General features: G+C 53.0%; 1 protein-coding gene across 3 annotated transcripts in view; it reads left to right on the top strand.

Moving 5' to 3' along the window:
* Window positions 1-4,439: 4,439 nt before the first annotated feature.
* The window catches only part of Ndst1 (N-deacetylase and N-sulfotransferase 1), a 57,966-nt gene continuing 37,021 nt past the window's right edge, over window positions 4,440-25,384 (top strand). Inside the window, exon 1 of one of the 3 annotated variants that reach the window (XM_036204365.1) lies at window positions 4,440-4,631. The gene's annotated coding sequence lies outside the window, so the exon portion shown is untranslated. Of the gene's footprint in view, window positions 4,632-4,721; window positions 4,855-25,384 lie in introns of those variants that run through there. The other 2 variants (XM_036204366.1, XM_036204364.1) reach the window with 2 other exon arrangements.

Genomic DNA, 25,384 nt, shown 5'->3' with positions numbered 1-25,384 from the left:
CACTGTCTTCATAGAAAATCATTAAAACTGTGATCAGGGCCTGCACAGACCTCTAGGCAGAGCGGGGTTTCCTGGATGAAGTACTGTGGACGTTAGGTTTCGAAGGCTGAATAGGAGGTTTGCAGACAGAAAGAAGGGTGGTCAGAGTCTGCTCTGAACAGGGCCTACTTTTCTGCTTTAAAGATACCCAGCTTAGGAACCGGTGAAGCTCGTGAAAAGGCTCGGGTGTTTGCTTGCTTGTGTGAGTTTGTTTTATTGACATCTCATTTCAAGGACCTACCTAGCCCACAGACTACTAAAACACGCAGGCCTTGTAGTGTATCTTCCTATGTGCTTACATGCCTTGCTCTGCTGTAGCTAATACAGTATATTGCACCGAGGCCTTACCTTTCTTGCTCACCCTTCCTTCCCTGCCAGTACTGTGTGAGGAGGACCCTAAAGGAAGCACTGATCGATGTCTAAATGAATGAAAGAATGGAGTGCCAATGCTGGGCGGTGGTGGCACATGCCTTTAATCCCAGCAGAGCCATGCAGATCTCTGTGAGTTCAAGGCCAGCCTGGTCTACAGAGTGAGATCCAGGACAGGCACCAAAGCTACACAGAGAAACCCTGTCTCAAAAAACAAAACAAACAAACAAACAAAACAAAACAAAACAAAAACAGAAAAAGAATGGAGTGCCAATTGGTGGGCACTTTGTCAATAGACAGTACCAGCCATATGCCAAGTACTATGCAGGGCACTGGGGCTCAGCAGCATTCCAGACAAAGACCTCCGATGACCTTGGACTAGAGAGCAGAGCTGAGTAGCTGGCAGGCACCGGGAGGGTAGTGAGGAAGGAGATGGGAAATGTACACCAGAAGGCCTGGGCTGTGTCAGGAGTTTAGGAAAAGCCCAAGAGAAAATAAAAGTCTAACCTTGAGGCCTAAAGGATCACTCTCATAGTTGGGCAGTGGTGGCACATGCCTTTAATCCCAATGCTCAGGAGGCAGAGGCAGGTGGATCTATGTGAGTTCAAGGCCAGCCTGGTCTACAGATCAAGTTTCAGGACAGCCAGGGATATAGAGAAAAAAAACAACAACCCAAAAACAAACAAACAAAAACTGAGGAATGCCATCATTTAGCTCCCACATGAAGGGCCGGCCTTACATCTTTAATTCCCACAGAGCTCTCAGAAGCACACACAATTATTGCCCACACTGTAGAGATGAGAACACAGACAGGCTGAGAAGATGATGACCATGGCCACATAGTTTAGATACGGCAGAGCCCAGAAAGACAGGCTTCGGTACATTCCTTTACCAAAAATCAGCAGCCCGGGGCTAGGCTTTACCGCTCGCTCAGGCCTTTGATCCCAGCATTCTGGAGACATAGGCCAACCTGGTCTACAGAGCACACATTCCAGGCCAGCCAGGGCTCCATCGTGAGACTCAGTCTGAACATAAATAAATGGACAGGCAAAGTGAAAGGTGAAGATCTGTCCACCGAGGAAAAGTAGGTAACAGACAGACACCCAGGCAAGACACTTCTCCTAGGAGGGTGGGAAACCAAGTTGCTGGTAACTTTCAACAGGAAATGGGCATGATGAAGTTTCATTGAAAGCTGAGAGGGGCTGGGTGGTGGTGGTGGTGGTGGTGGTGGTGGTGGTGGTGGTGGTGGTAATCTCAGCACCTGGGAGGCAGAGGTGAGTGGATCTCTGTGAGTTAAGGCTAGCCTGGTGGGTTCCAGGACAGCTAGTGCTGTTGCACAGAGAGACCTTGTCTCAAAACACCCCCACCCCCCTAAAAAAGGCAAGCTGAGAGGCTACGCATCAGCACTGATGAAGGAGAAAAGGAGTTGGGAGAGAAAGAAAACAGCTTGGAGGCAGGAGCAATGGGGGGGGGGCTCATGGGTGACATGTGGGGCACAGAGACTGGACCATGTGGGCTTGAGCTCACAGGAAGATGAGGAGTGATGAGCTCAGCCTCTGCCTTGCTAAGATGGAGCAGATGAGATGATGGGATAGCAAGGAAGTCTCACGGTGGTCTCAAGAGGTCACTGGGCCCCAGGAAGGGACCTGGGGAGTGGTCCTGAGGGGAGGGAGGGGGACTAGAACATAGGTCCTCCTGTCCATGCCCTGGCTGGGCCTCCCTGCCTACCCGCCTCCTCGCCCGCCCGCCCGCCACCACACAGACCCTCACAGGCTGCAAGGCCCAGCTTATGAAACCATTTTGAAGATTCCAAGGTAGGAAATGCTGTCATAGACATGGGGTTGATTACCTAACTCCCAGGCTGACCCTCTGAGTCTGTGTTGGACATGCCCTTGACCTGACTGGCTCCCTGCCATCTCTTTACCCATGAGAAGACTTCTCTTTCCAGGAGGCCCCTCAGGATTAGGTTCAGTTCAGGCTGGATTCAGCGGCTCCCGAGGCTAGCCTCAGCGCCTGACACCCCTCAGTCTTTTCTGACTCAGCCGTTCCTTCCTGCTTCCTCTGCCATGCTCCACACAGCTTTTCCAGAACTACTTCCACATGGTTCTGGTGAATTGTTCCTTGTACCAGAAAAGTCCATCTTCCTTTCCCGAACCCACCCTAGCTGTTCATCTGATCCAGCTTACCGGCTGACTCCCTGGAACTCCTTTGTTCCTTCAGTCTTGAGAGCCATCCTGACCCCTTACCTCTCTCCTGGCTCACTTTGGCCAGAATAAGGGGATGGATGGGGGAGCACATGCCCACTTGAACTCTTTAAACACCTCGTTCCGTTCCTATTGCTTCTGCTTCCTTCTCCTGAGCGCGGTGGAATTATAGGCACGCACCATCTATGCAGTGTGTGTGTGTGTGTGTGTGTGTGTGTGCGCGCGCGCGCGCGCGCGCGCATCCTGCATGCTAGGCAAGCCCTCCACCAATTGGGCGATACCCTCGGCTCAGAGCTTGAGCACCAACTCCTGTCCTTTTCAACTCTGCCCCTCCCACAGTGTCTAGAATACAGATGGTGTCCACAGGCCTGATGGAATGGACCTTCTAAACTGCTGTCCAGGGGCTTGACCTGCTCAAGCCTCAGCCCATTTTTCAAGGACTTTACACTGCCCGGTGTGGAAACTCAGATTGCCAAGAATTTGCTGGTCTATGCTGTTTTCCCCCCCGTCCAAGTGGTGGTGGCTGCAGTATGTACTTGGAAGTCACATCCTGTCCACACGTGGCCGGCAGTTGTGGGCTGTGGCCCTATCTTCAGGTTCGGTCCTGTTTTGACTACACCCTACCAATGGTGTCACCTGGGAACATACAGGAAGCAGGAGCCTGATAGTTTCTCAGCTCCAGACCAGCACCTCTCTGTGTTTAGGCCTCCATGTCCCCACCCCTTTGGGAGACACAAGTAGGCTGCTGACCAGCAGGGATCCCACTGGGGAAATCCTGAGGGCCTGTCCTGCCTCCCAGTGCCAGCGGCCTTCTCTGAACTTTCCACTCTGCTCCAATTGTTCACATGTTCTTTTTTTTTTTTTTGCTTTTTGTTTTTATTTTTTCAGTACTGTTCCTACAGTGAACAGTCCTGAACCTCCGATGGTGTGAGAGTCCAGGATGTTGCTCCTTGTGTTTACAGTGGCCTCAGTCTGTCTGTCTGGCAATCTGCGAGGACCTTGTAAGGGTTGTTAATACCTACCCTTCCACCTGACCCCACCTTCCTCTCCCTTGCAGGCTTCCTGGCTGGCTGCGGGATGGCTAATCTCTTTGGGCTGGGAATAAATTTTAGCACCAGCTGTTAAGGGCTCCCAGTAGAGGACAGGAGACTCAGTGTTTCCGTCTGCTTAATGGGAGGAACCTCGTCCAACCTGCAGGGTCTTTGAGATGGGTGGGAACTGCTGGGGCTGGAGAACAGGCCCGGTGGGAGAAAGTTTTGCTCTCGAGGCCATACACCTCTTAGTCGGCCTGCCATACGCCACAGAGAGGACTGATGAGGCTGGGAACAACTTGTTGAGGGAGATGACACCTTAGTAAACAATGAAATCAGTCCATGAATCAGATCCTCCCAGTACAGGGAAGACAAGTGTGTTTCAGTCCAGAGAGAAGGCAGGTGGGTTTAGGTGTGAAGTCCCGCCCTGGAGGGGTCACACTGACAGGTACCTGTTGTCGAGAACCTGTCTGAGCAGGCCCTGGAGGGTTGTCACAGGCCAGCGGGGGCAGAACCCGCAGCCTCAGGGCCCAGCCAGCGATTCTAGGCCCCTAAAGTCGCGGCGAGGGCGCGTCTTTGTCCCCCTCCTTCCCTCCGCCGCTTTCTCCGACCCCCAGCGCCAGCCAGTCCCTCTCCTGACTCCAAATAACTTGTTGGTTTCCCCAGGGCTTAGTCTGCTGCTCGGGGTCATCGCCTCCGGGACCCTGGCCGGGGCGCACCGCCCTCGCGGGTCCCGCGTCTGACACCCCCTCGGGCCCGGGCCCCCGCCCCCTACCCGCTCCGAGACCGGGGTCAAAGGCAGCCCGCGTCACGTGGTTCGCCGAGCAGCACCGAATCGGCCGGGAGAGCCGAGGGAGAATCCGGGTGGAAGCGAGAAATCCAGCCCGGCTCGCGGCGCCCGGTCCCGCCCCGGCGCCTGCGGGGCCCCCGCAGCGTGCGCGCCCCGCGCCGCCGGATCGAGCCCCACGCACGGCCACGGCTTGGCCAGGTAGGCGCGGGCCGAGGGAAGGAGGGAGGGAGGGAGGGAGGCGGGCGGGCGGGCCGGCGGCCCTGTGCGCGCTCCCCACGGGCGGGGGCGCGGGCGCGGGCGCAGCGCGGCCAGCAAGGGGTTAAGCCGGCCCGCGGCCCGCCTCGCGCACGCCCGGGACCCGCGGCCGCGCGGCCACCCGCGCCGCTTTTCCCTCCCGGCTCTGGCGCCCCGGCCGAGGCAGGTAAGAGGCCGGCCGGAGGGCCGGGCGGAAGGCCGGGCGGCCGGCGTCCCGGGCCGAGCGTTCGGAAGCCCGGCACGGCGTGCAGGCCGCGCGGGGGGCCCGAGCGGCCCCGGGCGCAAGTTTGGTGCGCGCGGGCGCCGGGCGGGCGGTGGGAGGACAAAGGGGTGGGGGCCTCGCGGGGCCGGGCGGGCCGGGGTGCGGGCCGGGCAGCGCGGCAGCTGTAGGTCACGGATAATGTCACCCACGAGGAATGCCCCCCTCCCCCTCCCGGGCTCCCGAACAGGGGAAACTTTTGTCTAGCCTGGGAAGGGGCTAGAGGCTGGGTCCCGGCTTCGGGAACCGGGGAAGGCGGCCCGACCGGTTTTCTCCGGGCCCTGAGAGGCCTGGTCCCTAACTCCCCTCCTCCCTCGGGTTCCCGGGAGCTGGGACTCTAGCATTTGACCAGCCTGAGGAGGGGACGCCTGTAGGACGCGGGGGTCTGGGAGCTGCCGGGAATCTGAGGACTCATCCATCACCTGGCTTGTATGTGCCAGGATCCCTACAGACCCTACATCCCACGGTTGGTCGTCTCTCCTTGCTTGGGGGACATTCTAGGGGCAATATTACCCCCTGGATTGAGGGTTAGACAGACCTGGGTGTTTGTTACTTCCCAGCTGTGTGACCTTGAGCAGGTTCTTTACCTTTCCTAGCCTCTGTTTCCTTACCTGTAAAATGGGTGTATGAAGCCAGGGTGTGGGACCTGGGAAAATGTTGGCATGCTTATATTCAACAAGTGTTCAGTGCATGTTGCTGTGTGCCAGGCCCTGGGCTAATTCTGTGCTTTCCACGGTTTCGTTGACAAAATACTCCCGCATGACTGTTAGGCACATTTTACAGAGGGGAAACTGAGGCCCAGGATGGAAAAGGACATGAAGGTAGGAAGTGGGAGCTGGGATTTGCCCCCTCTCTCAGTCCTGTATTATCAACTACATATCCCTGCTAGGCCTTTTGATGCGACTGGGTTTATAGTTTCATTTTCAGTTGAATCATACGAACTGCCTCCCTGCCCCATCACCCTTCCCCAGGTGAGACACCCTTCCGCGGGGCACTTGCCTGGGTGAGGTCTTGTGCCTTTGCTCTCGTTAGTGTGGCAGCTGGTGCTGGAGGGGGAGGTCAGTTGGAGCTGTGATCAGAGCTTCATGATGGTCCAAGTTCCGTTCCTTGCTGGCTGGGTCCTGGTAGGAACGCTCTCCCAGTGTGGGTGGTGTGGTTCAGGGAGGAGTCTGTCTCCCTGGCTCCAACTGGGGACAGCTGGTGGCATTGTCAACAGACTTTTCCTCAGCACCCAGGAGACCTGCAGAGCTTTTTATCTCCCTTTAGACCTGTCACTTTCAGATCAACAGGGGGTAGGAGGTTGGGTTCCAGAGTAGAACCCTTGGGCAGATCAGGGACCTAAGGCCAAGGATTTATGTCCCAAGTGTCTTAGCCGCAGGGTCGGTCATCATTGCCAAACTAAGAGGCAAGCCTTGATACCCTAGCCTGGAAGGTCCTTGGAGCTAGAATGAAGGACGAACTTTGAGCCAGCAAGATTGCAGAGTCCTCATGGAGATGCATGTCTTGGTGTGTTCTAGAGTCCATTACTGGGCACCTTGTAGTCCTTCAGGAAAGACCCCCACCAGTGACTGTGAAGAGTGGTTCAGATTCCCACTGGTTTTTCATGAGCTAGGTGGGCCCAATCTTTTGGGGTGTGTGGGGTTAGGGTGGGGAGGGATATGATTACCAATCAAGCTCTGATTGGGGGTTTTGAGCAATTACTTAAAAGATGGAATACAAATTGCTAATTAATGACATCTTAAAACCTTGGACTGAGGGATAGTGTGGTGGGTGTGGTGGGCTCTTGGGGGAGGGAGGTTTGTGCACACAGCTCCAACTGCTCCAAGGCCCTCCAGCACAGAGTGTGGGGTTCCCAAGGATTTGTATGCTTTCCTTGGGCCCTGGGAATAGAGAGCTCTCCCGGGCTGACATCACTGTCAGCTTGTAGGAACAGGAGTGGAAATTCCACCACTTAGCTCTGAAAAGCCAGGGATTAAGTAGAGGGTTGGAAGGGTCCTGGGGGCTGGGGGATGTCTATTATGTGGTCAGACTCCTTGTTTGCCATTGTGATCAGAGCCGAGAGGCCTCTGGGAAAGTCAACAGGTAAAGGAAGAAAGTCAGGGAGAGAGATGGAGAGGGAGAGCCTCCTGTCACAGGGGGTGTGCAAGGGAGAGTCTTCAGATTGAGAGATGTGGTCAGGGAGAAAAAGGACAGGAGCCAACAGAGAATGGGAGGGATGGTCTCAGCGGCCCAAAGCTCTCTCTTCCCCGGCCTTAGGGACCCGCTTTGCCAGTGCTCTGGGCCCATGTGTCTGTACTTCAGAACCAGAGCCAGACTTAGAAATCTCTAGGGCTTGCACAGACTTCTACTAGGTTGGAATTTGTTTTGAGTATGGCTTGAAATAACAGGACTATTTGGAGGACATTCCTTGCTTGAGATGTGAAGTTGGGGAATTTTTCAAATTCATATGGAAAATTTCTGCGGCCAGGGGTGGCAGGAGACTTGAAGTGGGCTGAAGCGCCTGCTGGATTTTGACTAGAGAGGGCAGCAAGGATCAGAGGAGGGATGGCCATGAAGCAGGGTGTGATAGGGTGACCAGCAGTAGGTGATGCCCTAAGGACAGCGGAAGGAAGAGCTCCCTGGTTGGTAATGTCAGCGAGGGTTCCTAGAGCAGGAAGTATCCGAGGGTTCAGGCCGTCAGACGGGACGGTGGGTACCAGGCAGCATTGTGGGGGCTTCCAGCATCCTGCTCCTGAGTTAGGGTTTTATGCAGTACCCGGGAAGACAGAAGGTTGTAAGCAGCTTGTTGAGATGGTGCCTGTGACTGTGCTTTGTGCCAGGCATGGTGCCAGCCTCCTTACAGACACCCATTGACTTCTCACAATACCCTGCAGAGAAGCTGCTGCTGGTCACCCCACCCTGCCCTATTTCTAGGTGGGGGAAATGGAGGCTCAGAGGGGTAGAGTCACTTAACAGTGCCAGAGTCTGATCTGTTTGTGTGCCACCAAGTTGTCGTTCTCAGGGTCGTTTTGGCCAAAGATTGTGGGGCAGGTGTGACAGGGTTGAGACCAGAAAACTCATTGATCGTGACCCAGTGGACCTGGTCAGCTCAGGCAGACTCAGGCAGAGGCTGATGGCTGGAAAGGGTCTGCAGGATCTTGTAGCTGCCTTGGGGAGTGGCCCAGGTTTGGGGAAGGATCTCAGCAAAATCACTGCGTTCGAATCCTTGGACAGCTCCCTAGGGCAGATGTCCTAGGCTGGTCCCGTAGGGTGTTTTGAGGTCAAAGACAGCAGTAGACCAGGGCATTTAACCTGGGAAGAAACTGCCTGAGGACAAGGGGAGGACCTCATTCTAAGTGCTGGAGAGTGGAGAGTTGTGGGAGAATGTAACCACAGGGTCAGGTTTGGGTGACAGCTTTCAGTTCCCATTTTGCATGAGAGCTCAGAAGTTGGGTAGCGCTCAGTCCACTTCCAGCCCCACTGTTCTCATAGCTCTTGAAGTGGCGTTTCCTGTGGGCCTCAGGAAGTTCTAATACCCAGTGGCCTGCCCAGCTCCTCCTAGGACACCCCCTCCCAGCGCAGCCTTCTTCCAGTAATACTGATTTTCTTTTCTTTCTTTCTTTTAAAAACTGTTTTCTGGTCTTTGTTTTTATTTTATGTGTGTGAGTGTTCTGCCTGCTTGTAGGGCTATACACTTCATGTGTGTGTTGGATCTTCTGGGATAAGAGTTACAGACCATTACCTCTGGAGCAAACCAGAGCCGGGCCTGCAGGAGTTGGTTCTCTCCTTCTGCTAGCACACAGTAGGTAAAGCTGGGTATCTCTGTGAGTTCAAGGTCAACCTGGCTTTCATGGTGAGTTCCAAGACTAAGTCCTTCAAGTTGCCACCTGACCTGCACACATGCCACAAACACACTCACTCTCACACTGAGATCTCACGCATTCTAAATGTAAAAACAAACAAATCAACCAATCAACCAACCAACCCCAAGCTCCTGTTTTGGAAAAGATGGTTGATACACAGCACCCAGCAGGTAGGAGCTGTTCAAAGTAGCAGGCTGAGGAGACGAGCCCTAGGGCGGAAGACGGTTCATGGCTCCGGTAGCTGTGGCTGTATCTTGGAAACTGGACAGGATTTCCTCCGTTATTGGTACCTCTGCTTTCTGCCTGCCTTCCTGTCATCCCAGTTAAGGGACTCAAGTCCCACAGGCCCAGTCTCCTCCCTGGTGACCATACTGGGTAGTGTCTAAAGCTTGTTCCAGGTGGCGTGGGCAGGTGGCCCGATGGCTTCTTTCCCGACCCATCTCTTATGACCTGGGCTGTGGGCTTGGAGCTTCCAGGAGGGAAGGAGGGATGAATGGTGCCAGGGAGAGGTGATGGGAACAGGGAGGAGGGGCCTTAACCTTAAGGGAGTCGAGAGGTCCAGATCAAGTCAAGGCGAAAAGGAAGAGCGGGTGTGTGGCAGACAGGAAGTCCCTGCTGTTACTTCTGTTTATGGAACCTGGGCAAGGGGTTTAGCTCTTCATCTGTGCAAAGGGACTGCAGTTGTCCTTACCTTGAAGCATTTTAACTCAGACCGTGTGGGGTCAGTTTTGGTTACTTATGATTATTGAGACTGGCATTGTTATTTATCTGTTTATTCATTCATTCATTCATTTATTTATTGGTTTTTTTGAGACTGTTTCTCTGTGTAATAGTCCTGGCTGTTCTGCAACTCACTCTGTAGCCCAGGCTGGCCTCCAGCTCACAGAGATCCACCTGCCTCTGTCTTCTATGTGCTTGCACCACCACCACCAACTTTATTTTTTATTTTTTTGAGACAGGGTTTCTCTGTGTAGCCCTGGCTGTCCTGGAACTCACTCTGTAGACCAGGCTGGCCTCAAACTCAGAGATCTGCCTGCCTCTGCCTCAAGTGCTGGGATTAAAGGTGTACACCACCACTGCCTGGTGATAGTTATTGTTTTTGGTGAGACAGGTCTTACTGTATTGCCTGGCTGGCCTATAACTCATTATATAGGCCATGTTGGCTTCCTACTGTGCCTCCCACGTGCTAGGTTAAAGAAATCCCAGCACTCGGGAGGCAGAGGCAGGCAGGTCTCTGTGAGTTCAAGGCCAGTCTGGTCTACAGTGTAAGATCCAGGAAAGGCGCAAAGCTACACAGAGAAACCCTGTCTCAAAAAAACAAAAACAAAAAACAAAACAAAACAAAAAGATGTGTACCACCAAGCCTAGCTTGATGATTATTCTTTTTTTATTTTTATTTTTATTTTGTTTATTTATTATGTATACAATATTCTGTCTGCATGTGTCCCTGCAGGCCAGAAAAGGGCACCAGATCTCATTATAGATGGTTGTGAGCCACCATGTGGTTGCTGGGAATTGAACTCAGGACCTCTGGGAGAACAGTCAGTGCTCTTAACCGCTGAGCCATCTCTGCAGCTCCTTGATGTTTATTCTTGACTGAGGTGCTCGCTTCATTCTTATGACAGCAGTGGGAAATGGAATTAGTATTACTTTTTTTTTTGTTTTTGTTTTTGTTTTTCGAGACAGGGCTTCTCCGTATAGTTTTGGTGCCTGTCCTGGAGCTTGCTCTGTAGACCAGGCTGGCCTCGAACTGCTGGACCCCAACCTGGCTCTGCCTCCCGAGTGCTGTGCACCACTGCCACCTGGCTAGTGTCACCTTCTTTAAGCAGATATGGCAGCCAAGGTTTAGAGGGACCAGTGGCTCCACCTGGAGCTTAGACTCAGGATCACAGCCCGTGTTTGCTGATTTCTAAAGGGCTCCTCTGGCTAGCTCCTTGTGAAGCACTGACAGGTTGGCGGGTAGATATACCAGAGGGGACTGATCTCAACTATGTAATAAGAAAGCAACATATCACAGCAGGCCAAGATGGCAGTGTTTGTTTCTGGAGGGAGAAGGCTCCATATTTCTGGGAGTGCAGCTCAGGGCTGGAGAGACGGCTCAGCAGGTAAGAGCACTGGCTGCCCTTCCAGAGGACCCAGGTTCAGTCTCCAGCATCCACATGATGGCTCACAACCATAATTCCAGTCCCAGGGGATCTGATACCATCTTCTAGCCTTTATGGGCATTGTACATAAGTAGTGTACAGACCTACATTCAGGCAAGCACTCATGTACATACAATAAAAATAGGTAAAACCTTAAAAACAAAACAAACAAAAAACCTCCAGAGCTTATGTGATTAAAATATGGTGGGGATTCTGGTCTTTCAGGCTTGAGGTTTGGCTTCGTGAGGAAAAGCCTGGGTTCTCAGCACCCTCAGGCTGGCCAAGGACTGGCTTGTCTGGACAGGTCTCCAGGTGGCGGAGGGTGGGGCTTTGTCATAGTCCCTGCTCAGTGGCAGACACCTCTGGTCCGTACCCTCTTCCTTGCTTGCACATAGCTACCTGCCTGGGCAGATGCCCATGAGAAGAGAATGTTGTTGTAGCAGGCCCTGTACTCAGGTTGGGTCCCTCCGCCTGCATGCCCTTCCTCCTGACCCTTGTGGCGTCCTGCTCATGCTGTTACAGGAGTAGAAGCAGCAGGTGCTGTCCCCGCTTCCCTGCAGGTTTCAGCCAGCCATTTTCGAAGTTGGACCATTGGCATCTCTGTCCCCTGGGAACTTGTGAAATGTGCGGGTGATGGTTCCCTAACCAGACCTACTGAGTCAGATGCTGGGGTGGTTGGGGCCCAGCAGTCTGTGTTCAGTTGCTCTCCAGGTTCTGATGTACAAGACCCACTGATTAGGTCACACAAAGATCAGTGCCTGTTTTCTGTTTACTCAGCTTCCCAGCACCCAGACGAACCCAGGAAAGCCTAGTTCCTTTCTATGTTTTCAATGACCACTGGGCCAGGTCGTTTAAAAACAACAAATGCTTCTTTCCTTGGACTCCTGTTTTAGCATATTCAGACATGGAACGACCATGGGGATACCCATGGAAAGTCTAGTTTCTCCCCACTTACTCTCTTTCTGTCTCTCTTTCTCTTTCTTTTCTTCTTTCAAGGGGTGGAGGTCTCATGCTCACTGAGTAACCCTGGCTAGTCTGATACTCTGTAGACCAGGCTGACCTTGAATTTATAGAGATCCACCCCTTTGCCTCCTGAGTGCTGTGATTAAAGGCATGCACTACTATACCCACTGTCTCCCATGTTCTGAAGGAGCTACCATTTTGGACGAGTGCCTCTTACCTCAAGAAACAACTTCATGTGCTGGGCGTGGTGGCGCACACCTTTAATCCCAGCACTCGGGAGGCAGAGGCAGGCGGATCTCTGTGAGTTTGAGGCCAGCCTGATCTCCAAAGTGAGTTCCAGGAAAGGCACAAAGCTATACAGAGAAACCCTGTCTCCGAAAAAAAAAAAAAAAAAAAAAAAAAAAGAAACAACCTCATAAGACCGTTGGGGTACAGCTGAACCCTGTGAATCTAAGAAGGAATATCGGGACAATTTGAGGAAGACAGGTGGGGGTAGGAAGAGTGAGGGAGAGATTGTGTTGACTGAAGTGGTTATCAAGAGGCCGAGCAGAGTGGCACGCCTTTAATCCCAGTTCTTGGGAGACAGGGGTAGGAGGTTCTCTGTGAGTTTGAGGCCAGCCTGGTCTATAGAGTGAGATCCGGGACCCCTAGAATGACAGAGAGACACTGTCTCAAAAAACAAACAAACAAATGGGTGTCAGGAACAAGCCAGCTGTGTTCTCTGCCTGGGGCCAGAAAGTGTGCGTTCTGCTTTAGAGAATTGTGCGTGTTAGGGATGTGTGGGCATATCCTATGTGTGATTCAGTGGCCAGATACGGGTCCGAGAAGCCTTAGCTGTCACCAGTCTGTGGTTTTCAGCATCTCAATAATTCTAATGATGATCATAATTGTTACATCTATCGACAGTTTATCAGTGCTTGCTAGACATTTCCATGTCATCTCGAAGCAATCTTCAGAATATCCCTCTAAATTAGGTGCTATAGTCACTTGGGTTTTTTTAGATGGAAGTACCTAGGCCATGCATAGCCAGGAGGACTAGATTTAGAAATGTATGTTTGTTTATCCATTGAAACAGAGTTTCACTGTGTAGCCCTGGCTGGCCTGGAACTCACAGAGATCTTTCTGCCTCCGCCCCCAAGCAGGGCCCTCTACTACAGATACTGTTACTCTCTGATCTGCTCATGAGCTCAAGGCCCCAGAGTAGGGAGAGGTTAAATTTGAGAGGTTTAGTGGGTTTCCTTTGGTTTTGGTGGGAGAAGGGGAGGGGTCAGATCAGTCTACTGGGGGCTGGAGAGATGGTTCTATTAGAGGACTAGATCTCAGCACCCTTGCAAACACCTGTAACTTCAGCTCCAAAGGGTCTGAGGTCTGCTTCTGGTCTCTGCAAGGGAACACACACACACACACATGCACGCACACATGCACACTCGCTCGCTTGCACACACATACATAAAATAAAATTTACAAGTCTGTCTACCATCTACCCTGTTCTTCCCTGCCTGTGTCCTCAATGTACTTTCTAGGGGCCCCAGGATTTCCCTGGAGGCATAGGAACCTTTGGTCTCGCAATTGAAGGACCAAGGCTCAGCCAGGAACAGGGCTCCCTCGGGCTGTGTAAGATGTCAGAGTCACTGAGGACCAGAGCTCAGAACTGTCGCTGTCCTTCCTAACCAGGGAAGGAACGGTTTCTCCTTTAAACTGTCGTCGTCCCCCCCCCCCCCCCCCCCCCCCCCCCCGACATCTAGTCTTTGGCAGGTTATGTGGCCATATCCTTACGGTGGCCTAGGGCAATTCTGGGAAGAGAGATGAGGGTGCCCTGGAAGACAGCTGCCAAGAAGGGGTGGGACAATTTCCATGCGGAAGATCACCAAGAAGCCCAAACCCCAGGCGGAAACCAACTGTATTTTCTAGGTCCTGAGAGGATATTTGGAACAATGGTGGTAGGATGGGGGAGGCTGGACTGGAAAAAGGTTTCTTGATCTCCTTAAAAAAAAAAAAAAGTTGAGTCTGTAGGTTTGACTTTTGTTTTTCTGAAGGATGTTTATGTAATTTCCCAAAGGCAAGATCCAGAGCTCTGTGAAGTTGTCAGGCCTGTTGTTTATAGATTCAGGCCTTTAGAGCTGGGCAAGACTTCCATTAGGGGCCTTCCCATCTGACTAGCAGATTGAGAGGTGTGAGGGGCTCTCAGAAATCGCCCAGCGGGAGGCAGCAAAGGACTTGGGCCAGAATGGGGTCTTCTTGGCCTGCCACCCCCAGATCTCTGATTTGTTGGTGATGGCAAAGGACATGGGGGGGGGTGTGGGCTTTGGAAACTCATTGCTGCTGGGTTTGGAGAAGGCCAGGTTGGTCTGCAGAGAGGTGGTGGGCAGAAGGCTGGATGGAGTACTGGCTGAGACCACCCTGTCCAGATGCTGGGCCTACCTGTACACCACCTACCCAGCAGCTAGGGACTCTGAGTCAGAGTGGGGTACAGTCACAGGCCATGTGTATCCTGATTCATTCTGATCTCCAATTCTTCAGGGATGACTAGGCCCTCCCTGGCCTTGACTGTGCCAATAACTGTGGGTGAAGGGTCTTATTATTATCTCAGTGCCTACAGATATGAGAGACCCCAAAGGGCTATGAGCATCCTTTCCTTCTGCTCCTGGTCTCCTGTCTACAGGGTACTCTGTGGTCATAACCCACCTGTTCTCCCCAGTACAGGAGTTTGTGAGTCCCTGAAATCTGATGTGGCATTTTGAAGCATTTCTGTATACTGTTTCTCTCTCTCTCTTTTAACATAATTTTTTAACCTATTTTATGTGTATGAGTGTTTTGCTTTTGCTTGAATGTATGTCTAAGCACCACATGCATGCCTGGTATTTGTGGAATGCAGAAGAGGGTGTCAGATTCCCTGGAACAGAAGTTAGGGATAGTTGTGAGCCACTATGTGTGTGCTAGGAACTGAATTTGGGTCCCCTTAAGCAAGTGCTTTTAACTTCTAAGCTTCTCTCTAGCCCCTGTACTGTTTCTTTAAAAAAAAAAAGGGGGGGGGGGATTTAGTTCAGTGGTAGAGCGCTTGCCTAGCAAGCCCAAGGCCCTGGGTTCGATCCTTAGCTAAAAAAAAAAAAAAAAAAAAAGAAAAAAGAAAAAGAAAGAAAGAAAAAGATTTATTTACTTTATATATATATGGATGTTTTATCTGCATGTACATCTATCTGTACATCAGAAAAGGTCAACTCATCCCATGATACTACAGTTACAAGTGGTTTTGAGCCACCATGTGAGTGCTGGGAATTGAACTCAAGACTGGCCAAGTGCTCTTAAGTGCTGAGCCATCTCCAGCCCTCTGTACTATGTTTAAGAAAGAGTCCTGTCAGTTTTGGCAGACTGACAGAGCGATAAGGTATTCCTGTGATGAGCAAGGGCCACATGCACTCTAGGCTGGAGAGAAGGGGACATGTCACACTGATGTTTCAAGTGTGGTCACAGAGGTGGCTGTCAGATCTGAAGCCAGCTTCTCCAGTTAGGATCTGTATGACCTTGGTGACTTGGTGTTCCAGGTTCTACATATATAAAATGACAATAACAGGGATGCTTATCTGTTTAATCAAAATGTGCGTGGTGGGGGGACTCCCCCAGTGCCTGGTACAGAACTGTAATTTGAGGAGACATGGCTGTCCTTGCTGCAGGTCTGTGGTTTGGCCTTCTAAATCCCTGCCCCAGGTCTGTGTCTCCTCCCTATCCCTGGGCTCACCTGGCACCTGGGCCACAGGGCAGGGTCGTAGAGCTGCAGGGGTAGGCAGTGAGGGTAGTCTTCTCTGCATTCTGGGACTCCCAGCCCAGGCGCTCCCACACTTTGTCCTGAGGCAGGCTTATGTAACAACCTAGCCTGGCCTGGCAGGACATGATTCTCAACCTCATTTTGTCCCTCCATTGTCTCTTCCCCTCCCTTCCCCCACAGAGCTGTTGTTAGCCAGCTCCCTCAAGCTGCAGGTCTGAAATCGGACCCCTGCTATTCTTCTGCCAATTGATTTCCTCTGATTGATTTCGTCTGCAGGTTTGTGAGGCTGGCAGCCTCTCCTTTCACTGTCCAGGGCCTGTGCTTGCTTTGGAGACTGGCAGGCACCTTGGAATTTGGAGGAAACGTTGGCTCCTAGGTGGCATGGGCCCCTGGTGTGACCTGCCAGCCCATAAGGCCAGAGGCTCATGTTTCCTAGTCCCCGTTCTGTGTTCCCTCTCTGAACATCCCCCACCTCACTTTTCAGCCCAACACCTCTCTCTCCCAGGCAGCCTTCCTGGTGCAGAGAATTGGCCTTTCTGACCGGCCTCCACAGTACTAGTCACAACTCCTTTGCTGAACTCTACAGTGAACTCAACATTGTGTCTTCTGTCCTTTTTAAGAGAACAGAGGTTATAAGCTGGCAGGCCACATATGCCCTATGGGCAGATTTTGTTTGGTCCATGCCAAATATTGAGCCGGTAGTCAATAGGACATTTTACATTAAAAAAAAAATCATACTTCTTGCTTTACTGCAAAAACTGGAACAGCAGGCTGGGCATGGTGATATATGCTATTAATCCCGGAATTTGGGAGGTAGAGGTAGGAGGATCAGGAGTTGAGCCAGCCTTGGTTATATGAGACCCTGTCTCCCAGCTTCCCCTGGTCCCCATTAGAAGATTGAAAACCTCAGGCCTGCCTTCTCCTGCTTGGCAGAGTGCTGCCGGCCTGTCTCCTGTGGCTCTTTACGGGCAAGGAGGGTGTGTTATCTGTTCATACCTGTGTCCTGGAAATGAGCTTAGGCTCGGGACTGTGCATACAGCAGGAGCATAATAAATACATCCTGGGGGACTGAAGGAGTGGTCGAGGCTATCCTTTTGCCAGCTGTGAGTCAGCCTGCCCTGGGCCCTGGGGTCCTCCCTCCAGACAGGCTGCAGCTGATGCAGCTTGTTTTCGGTAACCAAGCTGTCCTGGAACTCAGAGCAATCTTCTTGACAGACCTTCTCAGTGCCGGTTAAAGCATGAACCGCCGCCGTGTCTGGCTTTCTGATGCAGGGAGCAGCCTCTGAGAGTGCTACTTCACCTGTCACAGCACACAGTGGGTGCCTTTTCCCAACAGTGGTCCATCACATGCCCACCGAAGCCCAAGGGGCTCAGCAGTTCTGAGCAGTACCATGTATCGGTCTGTCCCTGTGCATCCCGGGGCAAAGGTGCGGGTGGGAACAGTGTGCACAGTTCTGGTGTCCAGTATGCTAGGCTCACTTGCTCGCTCTGTGCTCTAGCTATGCTATTTTATTGAGCCTGCAGCCCCTTGTCCAGCTGTCTGTCCATTCAAGGTTTATTGTTTAGCCCTGGATGGCCTGGGGCTTGCTATGTATAGATCAGGCTGGCCTCAAACTCATAGAGATCCACTTGTCTCTGCTCCTGAGAAGTGGGATTAAAGACTTCCATGCCAATGAATATGGCACCTTCAAAATGAATATGGCACCTTTGCTGATAGATCACAATTGCCCAGTAGGCAAGAAAACTCTGGGAAACCTAGAAAAATTGCCTATAGATTTCTGTCCCGTGTCTCTGATCTAGGCTTTTTTTCTCTAAAGTATCCAGACACGGAGAGCGAGCTTCAGGCCACACTTTGAACACTGTGTCTAGGGCACAGGGTCCAGGGCTAGTAGAGGACCCCAGAGTGACTTTGACAGGAACACCTTCCCTGCCCCACCCTGGCTTCTCTTTCCCCTCTGGGCCAGCACTCAGGGCTCCTCCCTCTCGTCCTGGCTTTATATGCTTCTTGAGCAAGTCTTCGAGGATAGCACATTAGGCAGCTTTGTGGGGTGGGGTAGAGTCCTGTTCCTGCCTTGGCCAGGCCCAGAGGGTTTCACTTCACATGGGCTGGCAGCTCAGGAGAAGGGTACACTGAGAGAGGTGTGTTCTGTCTGATCCAGAATCGAAAGAAGCTGGAAGTCTGGCCCTGGGCAGGTAGGTGCTAGGCCTCTGCTCTCAGGCCTTATAAGAAATGCCTGGTCTGCTGAGGGCCTGTGGCACATAGGCTGAGACATTAAGTACAAGACTGAACGAGGCATTTCCAGCTGAGTGAACTGAGGTTCGGAAGGGAGGAGGCTCTCCAAATGGTAGCCATGAGTATATGAGAAGTTGGGCTGCAGTCTCAGATCTTCTCACTCCAAGCTAGTCTTTGCTTCTCTGTTCTCAGCTCCCTCTGTACAGTTAGTGGCAGATCATCCAGTGGGGACAATCAGTGGATTGTCTGAGGGGAAGGAGTTGGGCCTGAAGCCTGAGCAGAGCAACAGCACCCTGGAGGCATGAAATGGGCTGGGTATGTGAGTGACCCCTAAACATCCTGCATCCTGCTTCTTGGTCTTCGATGGGCCAGCTGTCTCTGTGCCCACTTATGCCTGGCACTGGCTTTGTGCTCTTTCTTCTGAGAACAAAGCTAATTCCTGACAGTCTTCCTGCAGACAGAGACAGGCAGGCCAGGCCCTGGCTTCCCCCTCCACCTGCTGAGAGCATTTGTGGGCTGTTGGGAAGGCCGTGTCAAGGCTGCTTCTGGTAGCCCAAGTGTCAGGACCTAGAGCTTCACCCCAGGGGCCAAAAGGCAATAAATAGGCAGAGAGAAATGGAATGTTGTATCCAGTGGTCACCATCGGAAATTTGGCCAGAACCGATCACATGAAACCCTAGAGGTTTCATTAAGGCCCAGGTGTGGTACCACCCTTCAGGTCTCTGAGACTAGATGTGTCTGACTGAGGGAGGTAGTAGTCACAGTCAACACATTTTTACAGAGCACCTGCTTCCTTTGGGCCCTTTTCTAGGAACTGATACAACAGTGCCCAGAATAGGCCAGGACTCTGTTTTCCTATCACGCCACCAGTGGGGCAGAGCCAGCAAATCAATACAAACGTTGTTTGTGCCAAGTGGTAAGAAGTCCCGAGGAGAGGAGTCAAGCTGGCCTGCGGATAGCAGGTGTGACTGAAGGGCCTGGCTGTGCCATGGCAGCAGGGTGTCTCAGGAGGGAGGCAGGATGCTGGTACAGGTTTGGAGAGGAGCATGCCTGGCAGAGGGAACACCCAGGCCGAGTCTAGGGGTTAGGCTTGGGCACATAGGAGGAGCAGCAAGGTGCCTGGGCGGGCAGAAGGGGGGAGGGTGGGTGGGGAAGGACTTCTTGTCCCTTAGGAAGACTTTGCTGTTCAGGTCTGAGTAAAGGGGAAGCTGCTGGAAGGCTTGGGACAGAGGACTGGCCTGTTTAACCCTTCCTGCAGAGGGGTCACGTGGCTACCTCCTGGAGAGGGAGCGGAAATGTGAGACGATGTCAGAAGGTGACCATAGCCCCCAGATGAAAGACGGTGGTGGCTCAGGGGCAGGGAGGGTAGGGGCACCGGGAGTGGCCTCGGGATTTATCTTGTGGACGAGCTGACAGATTTGCTGAGGGATTAGATGTGGGTGTGAGAGCAGAGCGTTGCTGGCTGGAGGAACCGGAAGGACATGGTTGACACTACCAGACCGGGGAAGGCTGAGGACAAGCAGGCTCGGAGAGAGAAATGGTGATTTCTGGTCAGTTGTGTTGGGGTGTGGCACACACTGATGGAAAGTACCTGGGGGCCCTGAGTGCTGTCGGGTTGTGAGGTGTGCCTCGTCCTCCCCTGCTTCAAGAGTCTGTCTGCCCTGAGACAAATCCTTAGCTACCCCAGTTCTGTCTGCAAACCTGCCTTCCCCTTCCTCCTGACTGAGAGGACAGTAGGTCCTGGGGAGGTCCCAGATCCTTTGTGTGGCATGCCTCTCGGGCAGGAGTTTTGGTTTAGTGAGCCTAGGGGAGCAAAGAGGCGGCTCAGGCTCTGACAGCTCTGTTTTGGTGTGCCCTGTGCAGCGTGGCGGGAGTTCTGAGGGCAGCAGGGGCATTGGAGGAGGTAGCAGAATACAGTGATAGGAATTTGGGCCTAGAGTCAGGTAGGTGGGCAGGGAGTCCTCCTCCCTCTGCTCTGAGATTTGGGCAAATGAAAGAACATCTCCAATCCTCTGTTTTGTCATCCGTGTAGAACAGGCCAATCCCAGCACCTGCTCCCAGGGTTACTTTGAAAGCCAGTGAGAGGTGTGCAGGAAACACTAAGGCGGGATCTGACACCACACTCATTTAGAAGAAGCTGTTAGTAGCAGTGACCTGCCTGATCCATCAGGATAAGAGATTTTTGCCTGGTAGGTTATGAGAGCGTGTCGGTTTTTCCAGCAAGAACACATTTGCTTGCTGGGGGGCAGCTGTAGTTGTTAAGGTTTGGGAGAGCAGGGCTCTGGATGTTCCAGGGATTTCCCTTTGTAGCTGAGTGAATTGTGGTATGGGTGGGGGGGGTCGGGCAAGATGCTTAAGCAGTCTTGGAAGGAAACCCCCCCCCTTTTTTTTTTTGGTTTTTCGAGACAGGGTTTCTCTGTGTAGCTTTGCGCCTTTCCTGGAACTCACTTGGTAGCCCAGGCTGGCCTCAAACTCACAGAGATCTGCCTGGCTCTGCCTCCCCAGTGCTGGGATTACAGGCGTGCGCCACCACCGTCCAGCTAAGGCCCCTTATGTGTCACCTCCTTTTGTTCCCAAGTGTCTTGCTCAGAGTCCTAGCAAGCCCCTGCTAACTTCTGCCGCAGAGTGAGAACAGGGCTGGCCCAGGTGAAAGGTCCTTGGCTCTGTTCCTTCCCCCTGTACCTCTGTTCCTTCCCTCGCTGAGGGTCTTCGTTCCTGGGCATGGCAGCACAGGTCTCAGGGAGGAGGGTGGTACTTTTCCTTTTCCGGGGAACTCCTGGTCTCTACCGTTCAGTGGCCAGCCTTAGGGAAGTGTGAGTGAGAGGCTTGAAGGGCAGGTGGCCTTGCGGGGACTTGGGACATTCCAGACATTGAGTTAGGTGTGGCGGTGCATACCTGCAGTGCTAAGTACTCTAGAGGTTGAGGCAGGAGGATCACTTGATCCCAGGAGTCCAAGTGTGGGCACCACAGCATTTGAGGCCCACCTGGGCTACATAGTAAGATCTTGACTAAAACAAACCAACCAGTTAGGGCTGTAAACAGGCCTGGCTGTGGGGCAGGCTGGGCTGGAGCGGCATTCCTCTGTGCACTTGGATGTGGCCTTAGCTCCTGGTCTGGGTCCAGGCAGGGTGGTGCTTGTTTCAGTGGAGCCACGGAGAGGTTGATAATGAATGGAATGTGGCCCCCTAAGGACCCACACACACTTCACTGGCCCAGGCATGCTAGCCAGGCCCTTTGCTCTGTAAGCCTTTTCCGGCGGTTGGCTTGTGCCAGGACAGCCAAGGACATTTCAAAGTCCCTGCGGCGACACCGGGCAGTGTTTGTTTTCTCAGGGTCCAAGGGTCTTTAGGTCTGTGGGAAAGGGTCTGGAGATACTCCAGCAGCTTTCCTCAGCATCTGGGTAAATTGAGGTCCAGAGAAAGCAAGACACTTGACCAAGCTCTCACATGGCCTCCCCGTCATGTCTGTCACCTCCTTCTGTTCCTGGGTCCCTTCTCAGACTCCTGGCCTCGTGCCCAGACAGACGTTTATTTCAGCCTCCCCCTTGAAGCTCCCCACGAGCTTTGTTTGTCCTGTTATCATAATTTTGCCATGCCCTGCCAGACACTCGCACCGCTTGATACGACTGACCCCTTGTTCCCTTCTAGTGTCTGCTTGTGATGGAGCCTGCTAGACAGGGCTATGCAGAGCTGTGAGCTCTAGGCCTCCCGCTCTCGAGCCGTAGCCTGGGTTTGAGCCATTCAGCTCTTTTCTCTGTATGTAGTATCGGGATAGTGGGCATAATGGCCCCCTGGAAGCCTCGGCATTCTGTCTACACAGTAAGATCAGCCGAGGCCTTAGCTTGCAGGGTTGTTGGGGGATGGGCAGCTGAGAAGACAGGTGGTGTGCCTGCAAGACTTAAGCTCTCACATGTGTTCATGGCTATCGTGAAGGCCGGTTGGCCGGTTGGCCGGTTGGCCGGTTGGCTTGGGAGGTTGGGTGTGTGGTGGACTCAACTCTGCACGGGGAGTGGGCTTCGAGTTTGCCATCTCCTGTGTGCCTTTAGGGGAGGTTGTGTGTCCTTGAGAGTCCAATTTCCTTCTGAGGATGGAGGAAGAACTCTTCATTATGGTTTCCCAAAGCTGTCATGTGATACGAAAGCAATGATGTGAGGAAGGGTTGCCTGAGAGTATGGTTCAAAAAATGGCGGCCGTCGACTGGTGGCAAGGAGGACGTTAACTGTCGCGGTGGACAGCTGGCTGAGTGGCAGGCTGGCCACTCTGCAGAGTTCCCGGGGCCCACATGGATTCCCCTCTCCACCTGTCTGTTCCCAGCCACCTTGCACTTTGGTTTTAGCATTGTGTACCAGGAAATGTAGGAGGCGCAAAGATCCCGCAGCATTTCCCAGGACTTTGTGGGGTTGGGGTTCCCTGGGGCCCGGGCTTCAGAGTCAGGAATTAAGAGCCAAGACAGGCACTGGTGTGAGTGTCAGCTAAGTATTTCCCCACTGGGAGTCTGAGCGGTTAGCTTAACCTTCGTGAACCAGTTTTCTCATTTGCGAAGTCAGCAATGGGCGTAGGGAGGGCAGGGGGTTCTGGGCTGTAGTGAGCTGGGACATTGTGCCTTTAGGGGGAGGAGGTGGATGTCAGTTGTACCTGAATCTCACAGTCAAAGGTCAAGAGAGTCCATGAGACCATCTAGTAACATTTCGTTTACAGATGGAAGAGAAAGCCTAGAAAGAGGAGGTGCTTGCCTGAGGTCCCAGGCTGGTTATTCTGAAGCTGGGCCTCCAGTGAGGTATGGAGGAGCCGCCCTCACCCACTCCTGTGCCATCTTTCAGCTGTCCCCACACCTTGCTTGCTTCACTGAGCAGAGCCCTGGGAGTAGTGTGTGGTGTATTTATCAGGAGCCTTTTGGGGTGCCCGGTGACCCTGTCTAGAGTGCCCTCAAACCTCAAATGGATTCTGTCTGAAGTAGGTTGGGTGTACCCTTTGCTCTGGTCTCTGCTCTCCAGAGAAGCCAGGTCCTCCTTCGCCAGCCCCTCCCCACCCTCTCTGCTAGCTGTGTCTCCTGGTGACTGCACTGAGCCCCCTCAGGCCCCAGGTGTATTGGCAGCAGGCTCCTGTCATGGTGACAAGCTCCAGCAAGTCTGAAGGGACAGACTGCTTTCATGTGGGCCTTCAGGAAACATCCTTTGTCTCAGCAGGCCTGTGTCGTGCCCACCAGGCCTTGAGGAGATTAGGGGCTTCTGTGGCTCCGCATCTCCCAGCTTTTCTTGTCTGTCCGGAGTCGTTCTAGCCACTGGCTTTCCTCTGTGCTGGTTTTAGGACCTGCAGGCTTTTAGCTTCCCTAGCCAGGGCTTTGACGTCCTTTGGGCTGGCTGGTTTTAGGAGACTCTTCTGGCAGTTCTCATTGCTGTCCATTGTGTAACCTATGCTGAAATCCAGCTCGCCATCCTCTTCTCTCGTCCTTCCTTCTTAAGAGGTGGCTAAGGCTGTTCATCTCTTGTAGGGGTTTCTAGGGTTTACCTGTAGCTGACAGGACCCCTGTTGTCCTGTGCTGTGACCTGAGAGGCCGGAAGGTTAGCCCAGTGCCCGTTCTGGGGCCCCCCAAGTGTGAGCACACCATCTTTTTGGTTCCAGTGATGCTCCTGGGCCCGAGCTTCTGCTGTTAGTGAAGTGCTTTGTACTTTTTGGTGTCCTTTCTGGTGGACACTTCTGAGTGTCCCCAGCTGGCCTGACTTTCCCAGCTTGCTGTGCGACCAGAGCCTGGTTGCTGCTTCTCTCTGGGCCGTGGCTGTGTGTGAGCTTTGCTGCTCTAGCATGTGGACTCTCACAGGACTCTGTCGCCCTCCACACTTCTGCCGGCACCCTTCCTTCCTCCTCTGTGGGGCGGGACAATGGGGAGGGCCTGTCAGCCAGCTAGGGCGGGGTCGGGAGCCAAAAGCCAACGTCATGGATACTTTGACTTCCAGATGGTAGGTACCAAGAGGAAATATCAATCTTTCCTCCTCTTCTCAGGACAGGTAAGAAAACTGAGGCTGGCCGGGGAGGTCACCCGGGAAGTCAAGGACAGCTGGAACCGTTTTACACTTGTTGCTTGCAAGGGTTCTTTCCACTGCTCACTGCCACCTTTCCTGAGAGGGACCAGAGAAGCCAGACTCTCCTAGAGCTGGGGACATGCTTTTCTTCTCGTATGGAGGGTGCTTCCAGGTAGCTTCTGCTGGCTGTGGGTGCCCATGGGCCTTGCTGGACCTGGGGGGTCCCGGAGTCAAGGCTGGCTGCCTGGTGAGGGAGGTAGTGAGAGCAGGAGGCTTCCTGGAGCAGGGTTGTTGGCCCTGGGTGCCCTCGCTCCAGAAGGGAGCTAGGCAGACAGGGAGCCATTTGTCCTGGCTCTGGGATTAGGTGCAGCTCTGTGAAGTGGTGTGGTACCCTCGAGAGGAGCAGTCAGATGCAGAGCCTCAGAGCAGCCACAGCCTGGACTCCCGAAGCTCTGGTGGGTCCTGTCATTCCTGCCATGGTTCCCATGTCTGTGCTGGCCTTCTCGGTCCTCTTGACTATTGTCTTCAGTCCCTTGCCCTGTCCAGTCTGAATGTGTGTTAATGTGCAGTGTGTGTGGGGTGTGTGTGTGTGTGTGTAGAACCACACAGCTGGGGCCTGGGTGTGTAGCAGGCTCCTGAGACTGGCATGGGGTTCTGTCTGTCAACAGTCAGGAGGAGAAGCAGGTTCCATGGGTGTCCTGGCAGATTGTTGAGGTGGGGGAGATAGAGGAGTGTGGGAGGAGATGGTGGTTGAGGGTGTGAGGGGGAAGGGTTTAGTTCTCCTACAGCTTCCTGGAATAGCTAGGGGAGGCAACACCTGAGGCAGGCAGACTGAGGAGCTGAAGGTTTCCGTCAGGGCAGTGGGGACCCTGGAATGGTGATCTCTAAGGTCACTCAGTTGTTAGATATGTGGCTTGAGTTCTGTCAACCCCTGACTAAGAGCTAGGTGACTTAGTCACTGTTCTCTTGCTGTGAAGAGACACCATGACCATTAAAAGAGAACATTTAATTACTTGGCTTACAGTTTCAGAGCTTAGTCCATTATTATTATGGTGGGGAGCACACATGACTGGAGAAGTAGGTGAGAACTTTATATCCTGATCCATGATAGCAGGCAGAGAGACAGACAGACAGACAGACAGACAGACAGACAGAGACACACTGGTCCTGGTGTGGGCTTTTGAAACCTCAGAGCCTACGCCTAGTGACACTTCCTCAAACAAGGCCACACCTCCTCCAGCAAGGCCACACTTCCCAATCCTTCTAATCCTCTCAAACAATTCCATACCCTGGTATCTAACGAGTATGTGAGCCTATGGGGGACATTCTTATCTAGTCCACCACACTGGGGCATGCCAAAGACAAGGCCCCTGGAGCTCCAAGTTCTTAGCTTGGCTTTTGGTGGGGACTGGTCATGACCACCCTGAATTTGTGGATCTGGTGAGAGTCTGCTAGCCACTGTCATTAGCAGAC

Source organism: Onychomys torridus, chromosome 13 (genome assembly GCF_903995425.1).
Source record: "Onychomys torridus chromosome 13, mOncTor1.1, whole genome shotgun sequence".
NCBI lineage: Eukaryota > Metazoa > Chordata > Mammalia > Rodentia > Cricetidae > Onychomys > Onychomys torridus.
The sequence above is the reverse complement of the archived record's forward strand: the minus strand, read 5'-3'. Positions and strand labels throughout refer to the sequence as shown.